The sequence below is a fragment of the Leptonychotes weddellii genome, chromosome 11, assembly GCF_054177405.1.
Source record: "Leptonychotes weddellii isolate Sample4059 chromosome 11, ASM5417740v2, whole genome shotgun sequence".
Lineage (NCBI taxonomy): Eukaryota > Metazoa > Chordata > Mammalia > Carnivora > Phocidae > Leptonychotes > Leptonychotes weddellii.
Genome location: NC_138379.1, coordinates 46,091,406 through 46,108,934, shown reverse-complemented (window position 1 = coordinate 46,108,934; position 17,529 = coordinate 46,091,406). Strand labels below are relative to the sequence as shown.

Below are 17,529 nucleotides of genomic sequence, written 5' to 3'. Positions count from 1 at the left end.
GTTAGCCTGGTGATGGGTATTAAGGAGGGCACGTTCTGCATGGAGCACTGGGTGTTATACGCAAACAATGAATCATGGAACACTACATCAAAAACTAATGATGTAATGTATGATGATTAACATAATAATAAAAAAATGGGCAGAAGACATGAACAGACATTTTTCCAAAGAAGACATACATGAAAAGGTGCTCAACGTCACTAATCATAAATGTAAGTCAAAACCACAATGAGATATCATCACATGCCTGTCAGAATGGCTAAAGTCAAAGACACAAGAAATGAGAAGTGTTGGCAAGGATATAAAGAAAAAGGAACCTTTGTGCACTGTTGGTGGAATGTAAATTGGTACAGCCACTGTGGAAAACAGTATGGAGGTTCCTCAAAAAATTAAAAATAGAACTGCCAGTAATTCCACTATTAGGTATTTACCCAAAGAAAACCAAAACACTAATTTGAAAAGACATATGCACTCCTACGTTTACTGCAGCGTTATTTATAGTTGCCAAGATATAGAAGTAACCCAAGTGTCCATTCGTAGATGAAGGGATAAAGAAGATGTGGTTTATATATACAATGGAATATTACTCAGCCATAGAAAGAGGAGATCTTGCCATTTGTGACAATATGGATAGACCTAGAGGGTATTATGCTAAGGGAATTCAGACAAAGAAAGACAAATACCATATGATTTTACTTATATGTGGAATAAAAAAATAAAACAAAATACATGAACAAACAAAAAAAAGCAGAAACAGACCCATAAATAGAACCAACTGAAGGCTGCCAGGGGGGAAGGAGATAGGGGGATGGGCAAATGGATGAAAGTGAGTAGGAGATACAGAACTCCAGTTATGGAATGAATAAGTCATGGGGATAAAAGGTACACCATAGGAATACAGTAAATGGTACTGTAATACTGTATGGTTATAGATGGATGCTATGCTCACACTTGTGGCGAGCATGGCATCACATATAGACTTGAGTCAATATGTTGTACACCTAAACTGATGTAAAACTGTGTGCCAACCATACTCCAATTTTTAAAAAAATCACCAAAACCTCCAGGGGGAAAAATGTGGTAGGGTTATAGCAATTTCTTTATAATGTTTAATTTGTCCTTTCCAGGAAAAATAAATTATCTAAAAATACAAACCAAGGACTTGAGGTCACTTTCAGGTACCCAGACACACTCCATTAGGTAGGCTTGAAAGCCAGATTCTGTTCAGGGCCTAGAAAGCAGGGCCTGACAAGGGGCAAAGCAGAGGGGCCAGTGAACAGAACAGCCTCCCATGTGAAAACTGGTAAGTTACAACTTTGCCTGGTTAATTTCTTTATTTCTACTGCAGTATTTATTAGCATTCTGCTTAATAAGTAAATTGAAGCTTCCTCATTAAGGAAGGCATTTTACTGGCAAGCTTGGCAATATGTAAATTGCTGAAAGTTACCCAAGATTTTCAGAACGCTGTCAGGGACTCTGGTGCCATCTGCTGGCAACACTTCACGCAGACAAATTAAGTTCAATAACTTGCTCAAGTGCTTGTGCCTGATGCTGGTACAAAGTAATGGGAAGCTTTGCCCCTAACTTCACTCCCAGGATTTAGGATGGTGAGACAAATACATGAATTGAACAGCCACTGAGTAGAAGCAGCAAAGCATCAAGTACTGACATGAGAGTTCAGAGGAAAGATGTAGCAGTGTGAGCAGAAACCATCAGCGAAGACTGCCTGGAAGAGACAACTGGCTGTTTCTGAGGGGGCTTGGATTTGGCCAGCTGAAGGGGGAAACTGAAAGCCATTCACCTTTCTTTCCCTGATTTTACAAATACAAAACTAAAGTGAAGACTAGCCTGAAACCTGTTCATTGATTCATTGCAAACATTTATGAGGGACAATCCCAGCTTCTCTGATCTGGAAAGTTAAGAATAGCTACATCCTACCTATCTCTCCACAAGACTATACAGTTGAAATGATGATGTTAGGCGCTAACAATAAGAGCTAGACCATATTTAAATGGACTTTCAGATTTTTTTTTCACCTCAGAAACTAGAATTCATGAAAAACCAGAAAACAGCTCCCATATCACATCTTCCCCTGGGCACCAGGTGCCTTGCCGGTCTGCCATGCTTGGCACTTTTGTCTTTCAGGATTCTCATCACTTCTGTATTGCTCTATGTTGTGTGGGTAGTGATCACCCACCATGCTTGGCTGAAAAGGAATATAAAGGATGAACTGAAAACTGCAAGTCCAGCTAGTAGAGCAAAGTAAGAGACTCGCAGCTAACAGAACAATCACCTCGGGGAAAAATGCTGATAAATGGACAGAGGTCAACTGGAGGAAAGTGTCTAGGATATGCTTCACAGCTCTGGTCAATATTTTCATGAATAATTTGGATGAAAATACAGAAGATCTGCTTACCAAACTGTGGACAGCAAAAAGTTTAGTAGGAGCTGGGAGAGAACAAGACAGTGAACGTGGAAGACAGAAGAAGCAAGATCCAAAATGAATAAAGCTTGTTTCTACAGTTCTTCTAGCTCTAACATTCTATGAGCCAGTAAGCTGAAATGAAGAACGAAAACTATATGATGAAACCCAACCAACTACCCAAGTATAGGATGGAAAAATGAGTGGCTTAATAGCAGTTCATGTGAAACAGATCTAGGGGTCTCAGCTGACCACAAATTGCCAGGGAATATATGCCAGCAGGGACACTGACAAAAAAGCCAAGGCACCCTTATGCTGCTTAACTAGGAATATGCCCAGAATGAAGGAGGCAGCAGCTCTCCTGTTCTCTGCTCTGTCAAAGCATTCTTAGGGCCCTACAATTAAGTCTTGGGACCACACTGTACAAAGAACATTGACAAACATGGCCATAAGGGAGCAGCCAGGATTACAAAGGGTCTAGAAACCAAATTACATAATGAACAGCAGAAGGCACTAGGACAACAGACCTGGAGAACTACAGGGAGGCATAGCTGTTACCTTCAGTTATCTGAAGATTGTCCAGAGGCCCAGTAAGGAGATATATGCAGTGTAGTTCTTGTGAACAAGTATGACCCCACACATTGCTAGAATACCCTACAGGGCAGAAACTTGGTTTTCAATTCCCTCCTACCATGCCCCTGCAAACAGTCACCTTACCACATGAGGCAGACCATTCCATTGCTAATAGATGTGCTAGATAGTTCTTCCCTGATGCCTACCTGAAAAATCTGCCTTCGTGTACTTTCTGCCTCTGGATCCAACTCTTGTCCTTCAGAGAGGCACATAGTACATTTACTTCCCGTTTCTTATGACTACTCTTCTAATACCTAAAATTTTGTCTTTTTCCCCAAGTCTTCTCTCCAGGCAAGAGTCAGTCAAAAAATAATTTAACAAACATTTACTGAGCCCCTACCGGGCACCAAACTAAGGACTGCAGAATCCAGAGATAAAAAACTAAACCTCGTCAAGAACTTAAGACTACCAAGGAGAAAAAAAACAATTATAATGCAGTATGATAAATGCTATAACGGAGTAAGCCCTGGTGGCCCAGAAAGTGGAGGAGAGGCTTTCACTCAACATGGGGGAACCAAGGCTTCCTGAACGAAGCAACCTTTGACCTCTGTCCTGATGGCCTAGTAGGTGTAAGTAAAGGCATCACGATGAGTGAGTGTTCAAGATGAGGGAACATGGTATGTCTGAAAAAGTACAAATAAGGAGGGAGGTGTGAGAAATGAGCCTAAAGAGTAGGCAAGGCTCAGAGAAGCCTGATGTATGCATTATACATAGAGAAGTTTTTATTATACTCTGGGGAAGAAAGTTTTTCTTTCGCATAGAAAGTGGATTACCACCCTTTACCATCTTAGACCATATTCTCTAGTCACATCCCAGTAACCCTCTTAATGTGTTGGTCTAAGAAAAATCTATAGTACTTTAAAGATTTCTAGGTAGGAGATTTTGCCATTCATCCATCCCACAAGGGAACTGCAGTTCAGGGGACAGGAGTTTAAAAAGATACTGTTTTTGGTAACAGAAATGATGAAAGCTTCTCCCTGGAGATCTTTAAAAATAGGATAGATACTTTTCCAGGCATAAACTTACTCCTTCCCCTAACATCCCGGTGGGAGCTAAGGAGTGAGTAATACTAGACTCTGAACAGATGATGAAAACTGAGCGACAGAGAAGCCAAAAAGCAAGCTGGGCCTGGGCTAGTTTCTAATCCAGATCTTCTGTCTCCCAAGTCCTGCCTCCTTGGCACCCATTCACTTTTGAGTTTCTGATAAAACCCTGGAAAGTCTGAGAAGGCAATATGATGGACCTAGGCAAAAGTCACTAAAGAAGGAAAAATCAGGGTGGGAGGATGGGTTAGCCTGGTGATGGGTATTGAGGAGGGCACATTCTGCATGGAGCACTGGGTGTTATGCACAAACAATGAATCATGGAACACTTCATCTAGAACTAATGATGTAATGTATGGGGATTAACATAAGAATAAAAAAATTTAAAAAAAAAAAAAAAAGAAGGAAAAATCAGGGGAGTTAAAAACAGAAATGACCATGGCAGAAACTGACAATTTCCTGGAGCTTTTGAGAAACCTCAAAAAATGGATGAGTGCTCATATGAGAAGAGTACTTAACCAAGAATCAGATTTTGGTTTTATGTCCAACTCCCCAATTTAATGGTCATGTGCTCCCAGCAAATCTCTTCAGGATTCTGCACTTTGGTTTACTAATCTGAAAAATGGAGGTATATCCCTATCCTTACTACCGAATAAAGCCATTGTGGGGTTCCAATGAGACCAGACGAGAAAAGTATTTTTTTTAAATATCAACAAATTGCAACTATAAGCAGCTTAAGGTGGTAATACTACTGTTGCTATGACTGAAAGAACAGTACCCTGAAATTTAAATACAGAAAACAGTAGGACCCTTTGCTCCTAAATAGCAGTTTATTTAGATGCAGTTCTTTTAACGTTTGGGATGGACTTGACCTCCTAAGTTACAAAAAGATGTTTGATACTTTTCACAGTGAAACCAGTGGATTGGCATACTTGCTCATAATCAGCCTACTGGCTGGCAGCATCCACGCTGCTCTCTGGCAGTGCTTCTCATAGGGGGTGAATTTCCTCCCCAGGGGACATGTGATGAAGTTTGGAGACATTTTTGGTTGTGATGATCAGGAGAGGTGATGCTAGTGGCATCTAGTAAGTAGAAGCCAGGCATGCTGCTAAACATCCTACACATGACAATCCCCCACAGAAATAATCATCGGGCCCAAAATGTGAATAGTCTCCCTACTGAGAGACCTGGTCTAGGAGAATAGAACTAGTGTTTTTCCACTCAGGGGTCATGTGTGCCAACTGAAAGTCTGGGTTGCCAACTAGCACTAGAGAAAAACAAAATTTCATTCAGTTTGAGAGAAACAGAGCCTTATCAATTAATTCCATCATTTCTCAGCATGCCCATAAGAAGCATTTTTTTTAAAGCTCTGGTAGCTAATCTCAAACAGTTCATGTTTCTACTATTTGACAATAATCCCAGTGTCTCTCCTTTACACAACATTCTCTGGGGAGCCATTTTGCTTTGATTCTTTTTTAGTCCCATTCTTCACCCCATAGACATTTAATGTGTTTAATATGTATATTTTTGTTTGTATCTATTCTTACAAACTATTTTTTGTGCATGTGTTTTGATTTATTAGTTGGCACTGTGTCTTTCTCTTTGTTACTTTTTCCACTCAGTACTCTGCTTTTAAGATCCACATGTCGTTACAGGTAAACCTAATGTGTTGCTTTTAACTGCAATGCAGAGTCATGATATGCATCCACCACATTTTACTTATTTATTCAGATACAAATACCCAGACTGCCTCCAACTCTTCAATTAACTGCATAATTAACATTTATTTTATTTATTTATTTTTTGGTTAAAGATTTTATTTATTTATTTATTTATTTGACAGAGAGAGACACAGCGAGAGAGGGAACACAAGCAGGGGGAGTGGGAGAGAGAGAAGCAGGCTTCCCGCGGAGCAGGGAGCCCGATGCAGGGCTCGATCCCAGGACCCCGGATCATGACCTGAGCCAAAGGCAGGCGCTTAACGACTGAGCCACCCAGGCGCCCCATAATTAACATTTAAATCAATACCTTCTCACATGCCCCTTTAGGATATGTCACAAGATATGTATATATTCCATCTGACTGAATAGTGCCATGCTGCTCTCCCCATAATACCTGCCCCATCTTCATATCTACAAAGAATACACAAAAGTTCCTAAAGCCTCTGATCCCTGCCAGCAGTTGGACATATCCAGCTTGTTAGTCTAGAATATCAATTATCATCAGTTTTAATCATTACTAAACTCCTATTCTGCTATCAGTTAACTTTGCCTATGGTCCCCTTTACAGAACAAATCCCCTTAATCTTTTTTTAAAAATATTTATTTATTTATTTAAAGAGGGCACAGGGGGGTGGGAAGGGCAGGTAGAGACAGGGAGAGAGAGAATCCCAAGTAGACTCCACATCCAGCATGGAGTCTGATGTGGGGGCTCAATCCCACAACCCCAAGATCATGAACCAAGCCAAACTCAAGAGTCAGACACTTAACCGACAGAGCCACCCAGGTCCCCCCCTTAATCTTAATAATCAAATTTATCATATTTTTATGTTATTTATCTACATAATTTTTATTAACTTCATAGTTTTGCCTTTCATAATTAGATCTTTAATCTATCCTTAGTCCACTTTGTATGCAGTGTGATACAGGTATCTAGTTTTAATATTTCTCCATATGGTGAGTCAGTTTTCTCAATACAATCTACTTAACAATAAATATTTTCTTCACTGATTGGTGGTTACACTTTTATTATGGTTTTTTTAAGATTTATTTATTTATTTGAGAGAGAGAATGAGTGGGAGGGGCAAAGGGGGAAAGAATCTCAAGTAGACTCCAAGCAGAGCACGGAGCCTGACACAGGGCTCACTCTCACAACCCTGAGATCATGACCTGAGATCACGACCTGAGCCGAAACTAAGAGTTAAATGCTTACCTGACAGCCATCCAGGCTCCCCTACGCTTTTATTGTATATTAAGTTCCCCATTATACAGGGATCTCTCTCTGAGATCTCTACTCTGTTCTACTGGTCTATTTGTCTATTCTTATGATATGTCTTACTATTTGAAAAGGCAAGTCTGTGTCTTAGGAATTGCTTTCTTGCTTTTATTTTTGAACCTCAAGTAGAGGGGGGAAAATGAGTTAATCAGAATCTCTAATGAATATTCCCATCATTAGTCATGCATGGACTACTTTTAATTTTAAAAATTACTTTTAATTGTGGTAAAAACTCACAAAATTAACCATCTTAATCATTTTTAAATATATGGTTCAGTAGTGCTAAGTAATATTCCCACTGCTTTCTAACAGATCTCCAGAACCTTTTCATCTTACAAAACAGACACTTCTTTGCCCATTAAATAACAACTCTCTACTCTCCCCCTCTGCCCCATCTCCTGATAACCACTATTCTACTTTCTGTCTCTGTGAATCCGACTACTCTAGGTACCTCGTATAAGTGGAAGACAAATATAAGCATTTGTCATTTTGTGACTGGCTTACTTTACTAAGCATAATGTCCTGAAGGATCACCATGTTGAAGCATATGACAAAATTTCCTTCCTTTTTAAGTTATTTTTAATAATATAACTACTGAACCCACCACCCAACATAAAAACTGGAACATCTAAAACTACTTATATCTATGTGCTCTTCTCTAGCCTATCCTCCAGTCTTCCATCCAACATCACCCTTATCCTGCATCTTGATTTTATCATTCCCTTGCTTCATAAAATACGGTTGTATTATGCACATACATATTTTTAAAACATATTCTTTAGTTTTCATTGTTTTTAGCTTTCTATGAAAGGTATCAAGTTATGAGCAGCCTTCTGAATCTTTTTTCACTCAATATTAAATTGCTAAGATTCATCCTTACCATTACTTGTAACTACAGTTAATTATTTTTCGTGTTGTTTTATATATTTCATGCTATATGCATGGTTTTATAAGTTACATAATATTCCACTGGTGAATACATCACAACTAACTTATCCAGTCACCCACATTTGGTTACTGAGTCATTTTTAAGTTTTTGCTATTACAAATAATGCTGTTATGGAAATTCTGATACATCCTCCTAGGATGCATATGCAAAAATCCAAGATCAAAATGAAAAGGCAACCTACTGAATGGGAGAGGGTATTTGCAAATGATATATCTGATAAGGGGCTAATATCCAAGATATATAAAGAACCTATACAGCCCGACACCAAAAAATAATAATGAAAGAATCTGATTAAAAATGGGCAGAGGAGGGGCACCTGGGTGGCTCAGTGGGTTGAGCATCCCACTCTAGCTAGACCTAGAGGGTTTAAGCTTGGGTCATGATCTCAGGGTCCTGGGATTGAGCCCCGCTTCAGGCTCCCTGTGCTGTGGGGAGTCTGCTTCCCCTCTCCCCACTCTTTTTTTTTTAAAGCAGTTTTTTTTGTTGTTTTGTTTTAAAGATTTTTTTTTATTTATTTATTTGACAGAGAGAGAGACAGCGAGAGAGGGAACACAAGCAGGGGGAGTGGGAGAGGGAGAAGCAGGCTTCCCGCCGAGCAGGGAGCCCGATGCGGGGCTCGATCCCAGGACCCCAGGATCATGACCTGAGCCGAAGGCAGCGGCTTAACCGACTGAGCCACCCAGGCGCCCCATCCCCTCTCCCCACTCTTGCACGGGTGTGCAGGCTCTCTCTCTCTCTAAAATAAATAAATAAATCTTAAAAAAAAAGATTAAAAAAACTGGGCAGAGGACCTGAATAGACATTTTTCCAAAAGAAGACATACAGATGGCCAAGAAGTACATGAAAAGATGCTTAACATCACTGATCATCAGGGGAATGCAAATCAGAACTATAGTGAGACATGACCTCACATAGAATGGCTAGTATCAAAAAGAAAAGAAATAACAAGTGTTGGTGAGGATGTGAAGAAAAGGGAAGGCTGGTATTCTGTAAATTATTAGTATAGCCACTGTGGAAAACATTGTGGAAGTTCCTCAAAAAATTTAAAATAGAAATATCATATGATCTAGTAATTCCACTATTGGTTACTTACCATCCTCCCCACCCCCCGCAAAAAGAAACCAGTAATTTGAAAAGATATGTGCAATCTCTATGTTTAATGCAGCATTATTTACAATAGTTAAGATATAGAAGCAACCTAAGTGTCCAGTGATAGATGAATAAAGAAGATGTGGTATATATTATGCAGCCATAAATAACAATGAGATCTTGCCATTTGTGACAACATGGATGGACCTAGAGGGTATCATGCTAAGTGAAATATGTCAGACAGAGAAAGACAAATACCATATAACTTCATTTATATGTAGAATCTAAAAAAACCCCACCAAAACAAATGAACGAAAAGAAACAGACTCATAAATACAGAGAATAAAGAGTTGCCAGGGGGGAGAAGTGTATGGGGATGGGCAAAATAGGGGTAGGGGATTAAGAGGTACAAACTTTCAGTTATGAAATAAGTAAATCAGGAGATTGAAAATTACAGCATAAGGAATACAGTTAATAAGACTGTAATAATGGGGCGCCTGGGTGGCTCAGTTGGTTAAGCGACTGCCTTCGGCTCAGGTCATGATCCCGGAGTCCCGGGATCGAGTCCCGCATCGGGCTCCCTGCTCAGCGAGGAGCCTGCTTCTCCCTCTGACCCTCCCCCCTCTCATGTACTCTCTCTCTCTCATTCTCGCTCTCTCAAATAAATAAATCTTTAAAAAAAAAAAAAAAGACTGTAATAATGTACAGTGACAGATAGTAAATACACTTATCATAGTGAGCACTGTAGAATGTATGGAATTGTTGAATCACTATGTTGAACACCTGAAAATAATACAACATTCTGTATCAACCATACTTCAATAAACACTTCAAGGAAATTGAAATAGCAAATACAAAAACTAATCAACAATACAAACAACTGGTAGAAGAAATCAACGACTAGTAAACATGAAAATGTGCTCAATCTCACTAATAATTAAAAATCTTAAAAAAAAAAAAAAAGAAGGGAACAGAGAGGAACTATAAAACCAACCATAAAACGAGTAACAAAATGGAAATAAGTACATACCTATCAATAATTTTTTTTTTTTTTAAGATTTTATTTATTTATTTGACAGAGACACAGTGAGAGAGGGAACACAAGCAGAGGGCGTGGTGGGAGAGGGAGAAGCAGGCTTCCCGCTGAGCAGGGAGCCCGATGTGGGGCTCGATCCCAGGACCCTGGGATCATGACCTGAGCCAAAGGCAGACACTTAACGACTAAGCCACCTAGGAGCCCCTACTTTGTTTTTTGTGTTTTTTTTTAAGATTTTATTTATTTATTGGACAGAGAGATAGAGCACAAGTAGGCAGAGTGGCAGGCAGATGAAGAGGTAGAAGCAGGCTCTCTGCTGAGCAGGGAGCTGGACGTGGGGCTCGATACCAAGACCCCAGGATCACGACCTGAGCCAAAGGCAGCCACTCAACCAACTGAGCCACCCAGGCACCCCTACTTTGTTTTTTTTATAAGGCATTTAAAATTTTTTTTTAATTTATTTTAAGTAATGTCTACACCCAACACGGGGCTCAAACTTATGACCCTGAGATCAAGAGTCGCACACTCCTCCTACTGAGCCAGCCAGACACCCCTATCAATAATTACTTTGAATGTAAATGGACTGAACACTCCAATCAGAAGACATAGGATGACAAAATGGATAAAAAAAAACAAGACCATCTATATGCTGCTACAAGAGACACATTTCAGACCTAAAGACACATACAGAATGAAAGTGAGGGGATGGAAAAGCATTTTTCATGCAAATGGAAGTGAAAAGAAAGCAAGGGTAGCAATACTTATATCAGTCAAAGTAGACTTTAAAACAAAGACTGTAACAAGAGATAAGGAAAGACACTAATAATCATAAAGGAGACAATCCAACAAGAAAATGTAACAATTGTAAGTAGTTATGCACCCGACTGGGAGCACCCAAATACATAAAGCAGCTAATAACACACTTAAAGGAAGTAACTGACAGTAATATAATAATAGTAAGGGAGTTTAACACCCCACTTAACATCAATGGATAGATCATCCAAATAGAAAATCAACAAGAAAACAGTTTTGAATGACACACTGGACCAGATGGATCAAACAGATATATTCAGAACATGCCATCCTAAAACAACAGAATACACATTCTTTTCAAGTGCACATGGAACGTTCTCCAGAAGAGATCACATATGAGGCCACAAAACACATCTCAACAAATTCAAAATAAACTCACAATGGATTAAGGATCTAAATGTGAGACCTAAAACCATAAAAATCCTAAAAGAGAACACAAGCAATAACTTCTCTGACATCAGCCACACAAACATTTTCTAGATATGTCTCCTGAGGCAAGAGAAACAAAAGCAAAAATAAACTAGTGGGATTACATCGAAATAAAAAGCTTCTGCACAGCAAAAGAAACAATCAACAAAATTAAAAGACATCCTACTGAATGGGAGAAGATGTTTGCTAATGACATATCCAATAAAGGGTTAGTATCCAAAATATATAAAGAATTTATATAACTCAACACCAAAAAGAACCAATTAATCCAATTAGAAATGGGCAGAAGACATGAACAGGTATTTCTCCAAAGAAGACATACTGATGGCAACAGACACATGAAAAGATGCTCAACATCACTTATCATCAGGGAAATGCAAATCAAAATTATGATGAAATATGACTCCACACCTGTCAGAATGGCGAAAATCAAAAACACAAGAAACAACAAGTATTGGTGAGGATGTGGAGAAAAAGGAACCCTTGTGCACTGTTGGTAGGAAGGCAAACTGGTGTAGCTACTATGGAAAACAATATGGAAGTTCCTCAAAAAATTAAAAATAGAATTACTATATGATCCAGTAACTCCACTCCTGGGTACTTACCCAAAGAATACAAAAACACTAAATGGAAAGATATATGCACCCCTATGTTTATTGCAGTATTATTTACAATAGCCAAATTACGGAAGCAGCCCAAGTGCCAATCAACAGATGAATAAAGATGATGTGGTGTACACACACACACACACACACACACACAGGAATATTACTCAGCCATAAAAAAGAATGGGATCCCGCCATTTGTAACAACATGGATGGATCTAGAGAGTATAATGCTAAATGAAATAAGTCAGGCTGAGAAAGACAAATACTGTATGATTTCCTTCATGTGTAATTTAAAAAACAAAACAAATGAGGGGCGCCTGGGTGGCTCAGTCGTTGGGCGTCTGCCTTCGGCTCAGGTCGTGATCCCAGGGTCCTGGGATCGAGCCCCACTTCGGGCTCCCTGCTCCGCGGAGAAGCCTGCTTCTCCCCTCCTTCTCCCCCTGCTTGTGTTCCCTCTCTCGCTATGTCTCTCTCTGTCAGATAAATAAATAAAATCTTTAAAAAAACAAATGAACAAAGAAAAAAAGAGACAAACCAAAAACAGACTCTTAATTATAGAGAACAAACTGATGGTTACCAGAGGGGAGGTGGGTAGGGGGATGGGTGAAATAGGTGAAGGGAATTGATAGTACACTTATTGTGATGAGCCCTGAGTAACATATAGAATTGCTGAATCACTGTTTTACACCTGAAACTAATGTAACAAACACTGTAACTACATTGAAATTAAAATAAAAAAATTAATAAAGAAAAAGTGTGGTACTGACATAAGCATAGTCATATAGTTCAATGGAATAGAACTGAAAGTACAAAAATAAATGCATACATCTACGGTCAACGATTTTTTTACAAGAGTGACAAATCATTCAATGGAAAAAGAAGTCTCTTCGAAAATAGTGCTAAGACAACTGGATATCCACATGCAAAAAAATGAAGTTAGACCTTTACCTCACACCATTTACAAAAAGTAACGCAAAATAGACCAAAGACCTATAAGTAAGAGCTAAAAATATAAAACCCTTCCAAGAACACATAGAGGTAAAGCTTAATAGTCTTGGCTCTGGCAACAGATTCTTAGATATAACACTAAAAGCACAAGCAACAAAAGAAAAAATAGGTTTAAGGGTGCAAACTTGGAACAAGTAAAATAAACCATAGAGATCTAATGCTAAGTATAATGCATATAGACACCAATACTGTAGTCTAATCATCAGACTTGCTAGGAGACTAGACCTTAATTATTTCCACCACTAAAAAGGATAATTACGTGATGTGATAGAGGTGCTTAATGTTGTTCTAATGGCAATCGTACTGCAAAAAATAAATCTATCAGTTAACATGTTGTACACCTTAAATATACCCAATGTCAGGGGTGCCTGGCTGGCTCAGTTGGTTAAGCATCTGCCTTCGGCTCAGGTCATGATCTGGGACATGATCAGGTCCCGCATCGGGCTCCCTGCTCAGCGGGGAGCCTGCTTCTCCCTCTCCCTCTGCCATTCCCCCTGCTTGTGCTCTTTATCAAATGAATAAATAAAATCTCTAAAAAAAAATGTACTCAATGTTATATGTCAAATATATTCATTAAAAAAGAAAAAAGAGATAAACTGGACATCAAACTTAAAAATGTTTGTGCATCCTCTTTCCCATCTTGCAAGATGGGGAGTAAAAAAGCTGAGAAGCTGGATACTAAGGAGAAGAAACCTGAAGCCAAGAAGGCTGATGCTGGTGGCAAGGTTAAGAAGGGTAACCTCATGGCTAAAATGCCAAATGGGAAGCCCCACCGCGGTCGAAACCCTCTCCTAGTCAGAGCAATTGGCAGCTATTCCTGATCAGCTATGTACTCCAGAAAGGCCATCTACAAGAGGAACTAGTCAACAGCTAAGAAAAGAAAGAGAAGGTTCTTGCTACCGTTACAAAATCAGTTGGTGGTTACAAGAATGGTAGTACCCGAGTGGTTAAACTTCACAAGATGCTGAGGTATTACTCTACTGAAGATGTGCCTCTCGAAAGCTGTTGAGCCACAGCAAAAAACCTTTTAGTCAGCATTGTAAGAAAACTGTGAGCTAGCATCACTCCTGGGACCATTTTGATCATCCTCACTGGGTGCCACAGAGGTAAGAGGGTGGTTCTCCTGAAGCCACTGAGCAATGGCTTCTTACTTGTAACCAGACCTCTAGCCCTCAATCGAGTTCCTCTGTGTAGAACACACCAGAAATTTGTCATTGCCACCTACACCAAAATTGGTATCAGCAGTGTGAAAATCCCAAAACATCTCACTGATGCTTACTTCAAGCAGCAGCAGCTACATAAACCCAGACACCAGGAAGGTGAGATCTTCGACAGAGAAGGAGAAATATGAGATTACAGAGCAGTGCAACGTTGATCAGAAAGCTGTGGACTGGGCACCTGGGTGGCTCAGTCGTTAAGCGTCTGCCTTCAGCTCAGGTCATGGTCTCGGGGTCCTGGGATCGAGTCCCACGTCGGACTCCCTGCTCTGCGGGAAGCCTGCTTCTCCCTCTCCCACTCCCCCGTTTGTGTTCCCTCTCTCACTGTGTCTCTCTCTGTTAAATAAATAAATAAAATCTTCAAAAAAAAAAAAAAAAGCTGTGGACTCACAAATTCTGCCAAAAATTAAAGCTGTTCCTCAGCTTCAAGGCTACCTCTGCTCTGTGTTTTCTCTCACAAATGGGAGTTTACCCTCACAAACTGGTGTTCTAAATTTCTTAAAAAGAACCTAATTAATAACTGATCCATTAAAATGTTTATGCACCAAAGGACACTATGGAGAAGGTAAAAAGGCAACCCACAGAATGGGAGAAAATATTTATAAATCATATATCTAATAATGGTCTACTATCCAGACTATATAAAGAACTCTTACAACACACACACACAAAGAGAAAAAAGAAACAAACAAAAGGCAGTTAAAAAATAGGCAAAGAGATTTCTCCATGGAAGATATACATGTGGCCAATAAACACATTTTTTTACATCACTTTTTTTTGTCAATAAACACATCAAGGGGCGCCTGGGTGGCTCAGTCGTTAAGCGTCTGCCTTCGGCTCAGGTCATGATCCCAGGGTCCTGGGATCGAGCCCCGCATCGGGCTCCCTGCTCGGCGGGAAGCCTGCTCTCCCTCTCCCGCTCCCCCTGCTTGTGTTCCTGCTCTGGCTGTCTCTCTCTCTCTGTCAAATAAATAAATAAATAAATCTTTTAAAAAATAAATAAATAAACACATCAAAAGATCCTCAACATCATGAGTCATTAGGGAAATACAAATCAAACCACAATGAGATACTACTTCATGCCCACTAGGGTGACTATATGAAAAGAAAAGAAAAGAAAAGAAAAAAAGAAAGAGGAAGAGGGGGAAGGGAAGGGAAGGGAAGGGAAGGGAAGGGAAGGGAAGGGAAGGGAAGGGAAGGGAAGGGAAGGGAAGGGAAGGGAAGGGAAGGGAAGGGAAGGGAAGGGAAGCAAAAGAACAAGTGTTGGTGAGAATGTGGAGAAACTGGAACCCAATGTACTGTGGGTTACAATGTTAAATGGTATAGCTGCTATGGAAAACTGTTCTCAAAAAGTTAAACAGTTCTACTCCAGGGCATACCCAAGAATTGAATACAGGTGTTCAAATAAAAGCTTATAATGAATGTTCATAGCAGCACTATTCACAATAGCCCAAGGGTGGAAACAACCCAAATGTCCATCAACTGATGAAGGGATAAACAAAATGTGGCATATCCATACAACAGAGTATTATTCAGCCACAAAAAGGAATAAAGTACTGATACTGCAACACTGAAAACATCATGCTATGTGAAAGAAGCCAGACAAAGGCTACATATTATATAATTTCATTTATATGAATATCCAGAATAGGCAAATACGTAGAAACAGATTAGTGGTTGCCAGGGCCTGGTGGGAGGGGGAAATGAGGAGTGACTGCTTAATGGATATGGGGTTTCCTTTTGGGGTAATGAAAGTGTTCTAGAACTAAATAGTGGCAATGCCTGCACAACACCAGATGTGCTAAATGCCACTGAATTATATACTTTAAAATGGTTAGAATAATCAATTTTTTTCAAGGTTTTTCTTTTTTTTAATTTTTTTAATTTTTAAAGATTTTATTTATTTATTTGACAGAGACACAGCAAGAGAGGGAACACAAGCAGGGGGAGTGGGAGAGGGAGAAGCAGGCTTCCCGTGGAGCAGGGAGCCCAATGCGAGGCTCTGTCCCAGGACCCTGAGATCATGACCTGAGCCAAAGGCAGAGGCTTAACAACTGAGCCATCCAAGCGTCCCATGGGTTTTTCTTTTTTTTTAAAGATTTATTTATTTGAGAGAGAGAGAGAAAGAGAGAGAGAGCACAAGCGGGAGGGGCAGAGGGAGAGGGAGAGAGAATCTAAAACAGACTCCGTGCTGAGCATGGAGCCCGACGTGGGGCTTGATCTCACAACCCCAAGATCATGACCTGAGCTGAAAGAGTTGGCTGCTTAACCAACTGTGCCTATCAGGCACCCCACAGAATAGTGAATTTTTTTATGTGAAATTATTGTCAATAAAAATAAAATTCTATTCTTCTTCCACATAGTATCTGAAAACTTTTATGTCTTGAACTTTTTCTCTTAGCAGTGGGAGCAACAATAGTCACTACCATTAGTTTTAAAGTTTACAAAACATTTTGCCATAGAATCTTATATAATCTTCACAACCCATGAGGTAGATATCACCCCATCTTAGAGATAAGAAAAACAGGCTCAAGATATAAAGTCATATAGCTAGGAAGTGAGACAGCTGACTGAGCAAATCAGATTGGGCTGGCTCCATTGTATTATACTGCCTACAAGGCAAACAGCTCCAACTTGGTAAGCTTGAAAAAGGATAGGAGATATTACTGTGTACAAGCATCTTGGGCAATTTTTCTTCTTCCAAAGTTAGTGTTTTAATTAAAGCAGTAAAAATATTCATTGTACACAAGTTAATAAAAGTTTTTTAAAAACCAATCTAGATCATCATTGTACAACAACAGCATAAAGCGGACATTACAGATTTCCTTTTCCAATTTTTGAAAGATAGGGGTTTAAGTTTCTCAGTGCAATATATTTTATAATGTTAGCATGTTCACTCATCAGTGAAGTTCAGCATAATGTTTACAGGGCATGGCAGTAAAGCAATGGGATAATTGTGCATGTTCCTTATATAACTGGCTTCATTAAGTTACAGTCACATTTCCTATTAAGGATTAGCTAAGGAATGACATTATCAGTGGTTTTCTAACACTGATGACTCCTATATATGTTCCTGAGAAGCAGAGGAGTCAGGGTTATCCAACCCTCTATCAATCAGAGGGGCCTCTTAATTATTTTCCATACTGGGTTTTTCCTGAAGATATTTTTTTTTTTTTAAAGATTTTATTTATTTATTTGAGACAGAGAGAATGAGAGACAGAGAGCACGAGAGGGAGGAGGGTCAGAGGGAGAAGCAGACTCCCCGCCAAGCAGGGAGCCTGATGCGGG

At 39.6% G+C, this 17,529-nt stretch overlaps 1 protein-coding gene and 1 pseudogene across 2 annotated transcripts in view; one reads left to right on the top strand and one right to left on the bottom strand.

Annotated features, from left to right (window-relative positions):
• Positions 1-17,529, bottom strand: part of RNF121 (ring finger protein 121) — an 81,472-nt gene that overhangs the window by 29,091 nt on the left and 34,852 nt on the right. The gene's annotated exons all lie outside the window — the stretch shown is intronic.
• LOC102749839 (large ribosomal subunit protein eL6 pseudogene) lies at positions 13,672-14,552 on the top strand (annotated as a pseudogene).